Source organism: Haliotis rufescens, unplaced genomic scaffold, assembly GCF_023055435.1.
Source record: "Haliotis rufescens isolate VD_foot unplaced genomic scaffold, xgHalRufe1.0.p SCAF_70, whole genome shotgun sequence".
NCBI classification, from domain to species: Eukaryota; Metazoa; Mollusca; class Gastropoda; order Lepetellida; family Haliotidae; genus Haliotis; species Haliotis rufescens.
This window is the reverse complement of record NW_025964362.1, coordinates 1,273,288-1,283,684: the sequence shown is the minus strand read 5'-3', so window position 1 is coordinate 1,283,684 and position 10,397 is coordinate 1,273,288.

Genomic DNA, 10,397 nt, shown 5'->3' with positions numbered 1-10,397 from the left:
CCATCTTCCCAAAGTATGTTGTCCTTCAGGCCTCAAAGTTGCGACTGGTAGCCAATGCAACCTAAATTTCAGGTTGTCTACTGTCTAAAATTCAGAGGTAGCCAAATGACTACCTGTAAAAATATCTTGTGTGGACTAAATTCTATTGCTACACATCTGTAGACACAAAAATATATAACAGCTGATATTGGAAAACATGTCTGCTTATAATTGTACTCGCAAATAACTCCTTCTAAAGTCGACAATGAACCAATGTACATAAAAATTAATGTAATTCATACTTCATTTTAGTTGACAATGCTCATTGGATAAGCGAGGATAAACCTATATAATCTAGTAACATAAACTGCATCATTGTTCAAGTCACATGTAACAAAATTCAAGGACAGTTTCCATTAAGACACAATTTCAAGACTTGTGCTGTAACTTGTACATGGTATAATAGTTATTTGATAAAGATAATTTCAAATGCTTTTGGCTACCTACAATATTGGCTTGACACCTTGATTTTACCACTGGCTATCTGGAAAAAAATACTTGAAGCCATATGGCTACTTGGTAAAAATTTAAACTTTGAGGCCTGTCCTTTGTATGCATTGCAGCCAAGGCGACAACATACTTGTGCAAAGGGGCGCTGGTGGAACAACACTTGAGTGAGTTTCCCAAGGTATTTAACCTTGATATCCTCAGCAGATTAGCATAATATTGGCCATTAATGTGATGTGGCATTTTTAGGAGGTAGCCCACCAGCAGGGTTCCTTTGGAACCCATGGCCTTGAAAATGAGAGTAGTGCTCATATCTGGACCAGAACCCTTGAATGTTTTTTGATCCATCAGTCGAGTGCGAACTGGCGCCTTTTGATGATTTTGGATTATTTTTTTAAAAAACTGAACAGCATCATGTTTTTCTTCACTGAACTGTAGGTATCCAATGGCAATGAACCAACAGTGGGGTACAGGTAGCCAAACTCCATTTCCTTGTTGCACCAGACGGGGATATCTCATCTGATGACTCTGGTTGAAGCAAACAGCATGATTGATACAATGGTGTAACCTTTTTCCAGTCCAAAAAGACTGAAATAGAAATGTAGGTAGTCATTCCACTGAAACCCGAAATAGAGTGGGTTACTTAATGTTTGGTAGGGAGTATCCATGTGGGGTCTGAATGTGAGGATTGCTCAGATATGTTATCAGACCATTAGTATTCAATATTGCCATGGAACCGAAGCAGGTGCAGCTTCATCTGATAGTGATTAAACACAAGTACACAGTTACATATGTTGTAATGTCAGGTCACAGTATTAAATATGTCAGTGTCCCTATCAAATGTTGGGTAGTATAACTAATAAACAAATGGTTGAACAAAAACATGACTAAAGGACTTGGCACAGTGTAAACATATTCCAGAAGTGTTTTGTAGTATGGGTAATGTCTAAAGGCAGAAAACACCGGATGTAAATACCGGAAGTAACTTTGTGGAGGGCAGGAGTCTGGACAAATTTGAAGTCAACAGATCTGATCATTGGTTGGAAGTGACAGCCAATGAACGTTTTCCATCGCTGACGATAGAAAAAGCATTAATTTACAGCCTCTGTATCGATCATACAAATAATATTAAGGTGACGTGAAATATGTGTGTGTGTATGTGTGTGTGTGTGTGTGTGTGTGTGTGTGTGTGCGCGCGCGTGTGTGTGTGGCTGCTTGTACAAGTCGGGAATGATGCCGATTTAAAGTGCTAGCCCACTAAAATATCATACGGCGGTGTAACATAAATAACTCTCTCAGACACAGTATACTGACTCCGAGCCGGCCAGTCCTTGCTTTAGTCCATAGTAACAACAAGTATCATATTTTAACTTCTTTTGGTATGTCAGGGATCGAACCAGACGCTCTATACTAGGCCACGGAGGCGGCCTCCAAAAATAACTGTCTTACCAAAACCCTCTTTATATGATAACTTGCTACATTCAGCAAACATCACATCGCAGAAGATAATGCAACAGGCCTTAAAGTGTATGTGTTCAAACATGTTTATGCTTTCTATACTCAAGTTCATCTACCTCAAAAACTAGGAATAAGAAATTTTATATAATTCGCAAAAAATGGTCATTGATAATACTCATGAATTGAAATAAATCTACTCACAACTCGACTTATGAACATGTTTAAAATATATACAGTATTAGCCAGGTGTGTTTCCGTATCGTAAATATGTTAGGAACAAAACTGTTTTTATTCCTAATATTTACTATTAATCGAAGTTAAGGGCTGATTATTTCATATGAACGGGGAAGATCCGGGGTAGAATAGGTCTTCAGCAACCGATGCTTGCTGTAAAAGGCGACTATGCTTGTCGTAAGAGGCGACTAACGGGATCGGGTGGTCAGGCTCGCTGACTTGGTTGATGCATGTCATCGATCCCAATTGCTCGAATCGATGCTCATGATATCAAACACTGGATTGTCTGGTCCAGACTCGATTACTGACAGACCGCCGTCATATAGAGCTCTGGAATATTGCTGAGTGCGGCGTTAAACAATAAACCAACCAACCAATCATATTACTATAGTTGATCTGTCACGAAATTAACTACAACAGTAATGTGAAAGAATGAGTGTGGCCTTAAACAACAAACAAACAGGGAAACACTTATCTAATCTAACTGGGAACATCAGACAATGATTTATTGAACATTCTATCGATGTATGGGGCTTAAAAGTAGTTCTGGCAGGTGACGCCGTTAGCATTCAATGTATAGATCGTGATACCAAGTCTATGGGAGATCTGTTTATTGCATATATAACGCAATCCATTGTGATTTACGGTAATTCCTACTTCCCAGGAATGATCTTTTACAGCCTGTTGTACAATAATCGCCCATGTGGGGTGCTTCCTTCTTACCTGCATGGAGGTTATTGAAAGCCAGGTGTGTGTTGAACAGCACTGCCGTATCCAATGCTGTGGAGTGTCCATTCATCGCCGTTTACATGCAATACCTCAATTGATAACGACATTGAACGAGGAATATATGTATATGTATACAGTAACTGTTGTCAAGACACTCTTGCTTTGTTTGCTTACACAATGTAATGGAACATATAGGTATTAGTTCTCAAAGATCTTTTGATAGTTTTGTTGTTTGGAAATAGGAAGTAGACAAGCCGCACTGGAGTTGCTTTGACTGTGGATTATCTGTCCACAGCTCAGGTTTGGGATTTTGAGGAATCCTTTTGAAGCGTTGTTACTCTGTAATTCTTACAGAACAAAGTGTGTAGTTTACTAGTAATTCGAGGTGAAATGGAGTTTAAAGTCGCACTCAAGAATACACACGTGCGCGCGCTCGTGTGTGCGTGCGTGCGTGCGTGCGTGCGTGCGCGAGCAAGTCCTGAATAATTCCGGTTTTATAGTTGCAGCACACTGAGATACCATACGCATTTTAACATGAATACCCCACTCAGACACAGTATACTGACTTCGAGCCGACCAGTCCTTGTTTTAGCCCCTTAATGCCGAGTGCCAGGCAGGGTAACAATTACCACGTTGGTATGGCGCGGTCGGGGTTCGAACCACAGGCCTCCGGAGAGGCTCTATCAACTGGACCAAGGGTCAGTCCACTTAACCAATGAGGGTCGCTTGGATCACGACACTTGAAACATCGGTTCTCCTTAAAGGTTCATGTGAAAAAGAGACTCTAAATCTAATCTGTAAGAAGCCATTATACTTCCATTATTAAAGCCACATCACCCTTGTTTTTTCGCTTACCTAACTGAAGATACAATTTATTGGGACTAACACCTTAAAGTAATCCCTAAATTTAAGATCTAATCCTGGAGCACTCAGCAATATTCCAGCTATATGACGGCAGTCTGTAAATAATCGAGTCTGGACCATACAATCAAGTGATTGACATCATAAGCATCGACCAACGCAATTGGGATACGATGACATGCATCAACCAGGTCAGCGAGCCTAACCGCCCAATCCCGTTAGTCGCCTCTTACGACAAGTATAGTCGCCTTTTACGGCAAGCATGGGTTGCTGAAGACCTATTCTACCCCGGATCTTCACAGGTCCGTAAGAAAATGACATTTAATTGCCTTAAATGGACAGTTTAGTCACGAAAATATTGTCTTTACGTTTCTTGGATATGCTTTGAGCAGAATACACAAGAAGGCTGCGAGGACGTCCTGTTACATAACCTCTATGGTCCCGGTAAGGTATGACGGAACACCGATGTCACGTGCCTCTGTAACAATCAAATATTTTAAAAGATATATATCGTTTCGGGATATTATAACCCGTGTTCTTTTCTCAACTGATCACTTGGATTGTTTCAGGTGTTTCACATAGGTGTCAAGTCTCAAGGGTCGGCTGAGAAAGCCCACGTGACAACTATTTTCATAACGTCCACGGTTCCTAAAACATCCATTGAGTGATAGATAACAATGATCAATCAATCAACGTATTATCAGTTAACCCTTTGAAAAAAGTATGTTGTTTTTACATGGGCACTTCACGCCATGATATGAGTGTATTCCCTTTGTTTTAGTAAACCTAGACATGTAAACACTCACTTTTGACATATCCACTGTGCAAGATAACAGTGATTAATCAATCAACGTATTTTCTGTTAATCCTTTGATGACTAGGAACGATCCGTTGATATACAAAAAAAAGTAAATCAACTGATCATTCATCTCTTGCTGGGCTGCCACGTGCATATTACATAACACACATTTCACCTCACTTCAAACCTGGATTTAGATTGAATAATTACCCCAGACACAATAAATGCCAAATGGGAACCTTTGTCAGGTAATCTAAGTGATGCTACCACTAATTGTACCTGTAATAAATTCATTAACTGAGCATCAAGTGAATGACGACAAATACACAAGTGCAGGGTTATACGAGAAAACGTGGATGACAAGGGTGTAGTAATCGTATTATCGACGCAATCCGAAATCCGAAAATGCTTTCACTGCATGGATACTTTTTTTAGTATTAAACTATAACCATCTGGGGTATTTCCAAATGACGACATCCGATGAGCTCCGCCTTTCTTTTTGTCTGTTTGTTTGGGCTGAAGAAATTAATTAACATGCGCCCTTTGTCGAAATCTTTATAGATCACAGTTAACCAATCAGTGTTTATGCAAAAATGCGTAAAACAAATATTGCCTCCAGCCTCCAAGTTTATTTCCTTGCAGACGGTAGCCCAGTCTCTGGTCACGCTCAGTTGCGTTGCGTATCATCCGGGTACTCACGGGGGAAAAAACAATAACAAAGGCAACAACCAGTCCGGGGAATTGCGTTAGATCAGTGCCCCTTTAAGGTGTGGGAGTCACGATCACCTTAGCGCTGAAATCGCTTTGTACAATTGCGCCCTGATGTAGATAACAAGCTCTTGAATTAGGAATGGGATGTAGCGAATTTCATTGTGAGAGTTACGAGGATGTTCATCTATAAATAGAGAATCTCACCCGAGTGTCTTTTGATATCAAATATATCAACACGAGTTGATAAAAGTGGAATAATTCCGAGGCTTGCCGAGGATTTTTGCCACTTTTATCAACGAGTGTTGATATATTTGATATCAAAAGACACTCGGGTGCGATTTTATTTTTATCATCCAACATCATTCTTCCAACCTTTTCAATTTGTAGACAGTAATTAGCTGTGTCTTCAATGTAAAAAGTACTGCTAACAGCTTCAGTAGCAGAGCCATTAGTGATGTCATTTGATTGTGACGTCATGGTAACCAGTGACGACACAATGGTCTGCAAACGTACGAGAATACGTTCTCTGTCGCTGTTGCACGACCAAGCTCCGTCGCGTGCTGATATTTACAATACATGGTACATGGCTATCATAATCAGGGGGCCCTAAACTAGTATTGTATAAACCCTTTGCAACATACATACATGCAGACGGGCATTAGAGATATAAAGAGCCCCGAACAAGGATATATATGTTTACCTGATATTTTTTTCTTGTCAAAGGTTTATCTGATTGCTTTAAATATGAACATGGTAACCTGTAACACAACATTATCATATCTTTTTTAGCTTTTAGGATTATATGCAACTATTTGATAATATTTGCTAGTTTATTACACACCACACTGTCATGTGTCGCCGAAGTTTTCCTCACACAAAAAACAATCCCTTCTCAAAATATAACAAAAATTTGTTCCGTCTGTTTCAAGTGTAAATGAATTGAAATGTTGGTTCAAGATATTGTATAATTGACAAACAACTCTCCATTTCTAAAAAATAATGGAGCGTTTAAACAATATAATGACGTCACAGTTGTGTTTTATTTCCGGCCACGTTCTCAAATAGGTTTGTTTTTGAAGCCGATTACGGAGCGTGCGATTTCATCACTTTCACTTGGACATACTTTCTACGAATGTTCTGAATTTCTCTCTAACCAAACCGGGATTCGAACCTACAATCATAGAATTCTGGCGTGCCAAAGGGACACAACTCTGCACAGCGAACCGCGGCGCCTAAGACGACTGGGCCACTCGTGACCCAAGGTTTATAATGCGTGTCACCGTACCCCAACGGCGTGAATCGTTGCTTACAATATCAATCACTGGGTTGTCTGGGCCAGACACAATCATTTCAGGCCGCCCTCAAACAGCGTTGTTCTTGCACAAGAGTTTGTCTCCCAATTCAGTTATGACTTAAACCTGCCTTAAAAAAAAACTATGTTGTTTTTTATTTCCTCATTTTTTTAATAAATAGTAACGTTATTATTTCCTTGAAATCGTGGGTACCGTACATAAAACAATCAATGCAAATCATAAAAGCATGTGTTCCACATGCAACAACGCGGAAGTGCAAATTTACGACACCGTGTATAGTTCACAAGTTATTCGAAAAATGCTATGTAATTGTATATAACAAAGGCTGTCTATCCCACCGTGGAAACCCACGGTAGAGGAAAGTATACGTTTGAACGTACGACTTAATCACGGCAATAGTGATATTTAAAAACCGGACTTCCTCGTGAATATGTAAATGAACACAAGCAGACATTCACTGCATTCTGCGTAAATCAACCAGTGCCACCTAGAGGGGCGTTTCTCATCATCATATGGTTTTCATTTCTTGTTGAAATTGTATACTGTTTTTTTCACTATAGACCTGGCCTCCTAGGTGATCTAGTGGATAAAGCGTCTGCTCATAGAGCGGAAGGTCGTGGATCGATTTTTGACCGCTTCACGCCAAAAGACGTAAGAGGTGGTAGTTGTTGTTACCCTGCCTGGTGCTCGGAATTAAGGGGATAAAACAAGATCTGGGCGTCTCGGACTCAGTACTCTCTCTCTCTCTCTCTCTCTTTCTCTCTCTCTCTTTGTCTCTCTCTCTCTCCCTTTCTCTCTCTCTCTCTCTCTCTCTCTCTCTCTCTCTCTCTGTCTCTCTCTCACGCACACCCCGATAAGATTTCTCGTTATCACACTATTCACATTGTTATTATTTAGTGCCACTTGTGGTAATGACAGGCCCTTTTCTCGCATATAGAAATTTCACGTCCTCGAATTCAGATTAAATTTCGAACATCTACTTTCAAACATCTACTTGACGACACAGCGTACACACTTGGTCTTCAGATTGTATTGTTACATAATACTCTTCCTGCTGACATCCCGAATAGCAGCATTATGAGTAACCACGGACTATAACCAAGAGACTTTGCCACGCCTTATCTATAGGTCTTCAGCCACCCGTGCTTGTCGTAAAAGGCGTCCATAAGGACAGTGAAGAAATATTCTTGTTTCTCATGACTTTCAAAATTGACCGTGTGGATTGTTGATATCTAAATTAAGTTAATTACTTTTTTTAATTGCACCACGTGACCTTTTTTGCAACACAAGTTCAAAGTGTGTAGCGTTAACAACAAAGAAATCATGTCAAATATTGTCAGGAAGTCTTCATTGTGGAGAGGTAACGTTGTACAATATGCCATGAAGTGGCTGACACTTGATGTGACTTTAAATGTTCACTCACAGTAGGAAGGTTGCAACAGGGCGATACGTACACACATATTTGTATTCGTTAATACAACCGCGGGTTATTGTACTGGTTATTGTACCGCTTATTGTACCGGTTATTGTACTGGTTATTGTACCGGTTATTGTACCGGTAATTGTACCGGTTATTGTACTGGTTAATGTACCGCTTATTGTACTGGTTATTGTACCGCTTAATGTACCGCTTATTGTACCGCTTATTGTACCGGTTAATGTACCGGTTATTGTACCGCCTATTGTACCGGTTATTGTACTGGTTATTGTTCCGGTTATTGTACTGGTTATTGTACCGGTTAATGTACTGGTCATTGTACCGCTTATTGTACCGGTTATTATACTGGTTATTGTACCGGTTATTGTACTGGTTATTGTACTGGTTATTGTACTGGTTATTGTACCGGTTATTGTACCGGTTAATGTACTGGTTATTGTACCGGTTAATGTACTGGTTATTGTACCGGTTAATGTACTGGTCATTGTACCGCTTATTGTACCGGTTATTATACTGGTTATTGTACCGGTTATTGTACTGGTTATTGTACTGGTTATTGTACTGGTTATTGTACCGGTTATTGTACCGGTTAATGTACTGGTTATTGTACCGGTTAATGTACTGGTCATTGTACCGCTTATTGTACCGGTTATTATACTGGTTATTGTACCGGTTATTGTACTGGTTATTGTACCGGTTAATGTACTGGTCATTGTACCGCTTATTGTACCGGTTATTATACTGGTTATTGTACCGGTTATTGTACTGGTTATTGTACTGGTTATTGTACTGGTTATTGTACCGGTTATTGTACCGGTTAATGTACTGGTTATTGTACCGGTTATTGTACCGGTTATTGTACCGGTTATTGTACCGGTTAATGTACCGGTTATTGTACCGGTTAATGTACTGGTTATTGTACTGGTTATTGTACCGGTTATTGTACCGGTTAATGTACTGGTTATTGTACCGGTTAATGTACCGGTTATTGTACTGGTTATTGTACTGGTTATTGTACTGGTTATTGTACCGGTTATTGTACCGGTTAATGTACTGGTTATTGTACCGGTTAATGTACCGGTTATTGTACCGGTTATTGTACCGGTTATTGTACCGGTTATTGTACCGGTTAATGTACCGGTTATTGTACCGGTTAATGTACTGGTTATTGTACCGGTTATTGTACCGGTTATTGTACTGGTTAATGTACCGGTTATTGTACTGGTTATTGTACCGCTTATTGTACCGCTTATTGTACCGGTTTGCACACCCACCTCGGACGAAACACGCATCTTGGACTTGTTGAATAGGAAGTTGCACCGGTGCATATTAAAGAATATAGAGTATCTCGACCGTGACGTGCAATTGTCATAGCTGCAGGCACCACGTGTTTGTAGTGTTGGTGATGGTTGTGGTAGTAGTAGTGGTAGTAATAGTAGAGAAGTAGCAGTAGTTGTAGTAGTAGTAGTAGTAGTAGTGAAGTAGTGTTGTTGACGGTGTGACGGTGTAGTAGTAGTAGTAGTAGTAGTAGTAGTAGTAGTAGTAGTAGTAGGAGTAGTAATAGTAGTGGTTGTAGTGTTGGTGACGCTGGTGGTAGTAGTAGCAGTAGCAGTAGTAGTAGTAGTAGTAGTAGTAGTAGTAGTAGTGTTGGTGGTGGTATTGTGGTTCTTGGTGTTGGGGGTAGTAGTAGTAGTAGTAGTAGTAGTAGTAGTAGTAGTAGTTAGTAGCAATAGTAGTAGTAGTAGTAGTAGTAGTAGTAGTAGTAGTAGTAGTAGTGGTGGTGGTGGTGGTGGTGGTGGTGGTAGTAGTAGTTGCAGACATAATACTGACAGTAGATATACTTTAAGACTGTAAGTGATTATGATAGATCAAGAGATGAAAACATCGTTTTCACTGCCAATTATCACACATTTATTCGCGTTGGGCGGCTTCCACCAAAGGGAGAATACAGTACTATCGCTTTAAACCAGTGTGACCTAAATGTGGCTTACTATACTTGGCTTTACGCTACTGATCCTCACCCAAACACTGTACATCAACAGTAGACCTATAGTCTATAATAGTGTCATTCCAGGAAGGCGGAAACAAATTAGGCCTGGGTTCATCATTCAACCAATCAACAGAGCGAGACCTCGCACACTCCACTACTGCGCGCTTATACATAACATAGTAGCACGGAATATAAAACTCTGTAGTACGCCGGGCTTTCCTCAGACGGAATGTGTCACCTCACCCAGTTGGGCTAGTTTCACACTGATTGAGAGCGCCCATGTAATTCACGGGGGATTCTTTCCCAAGTAATGCTTGTCGAGGGTTGTTTGCAGCCAGCCTCTATGTACGTGGATGGGGATAGCTGCACAGCTGAGAT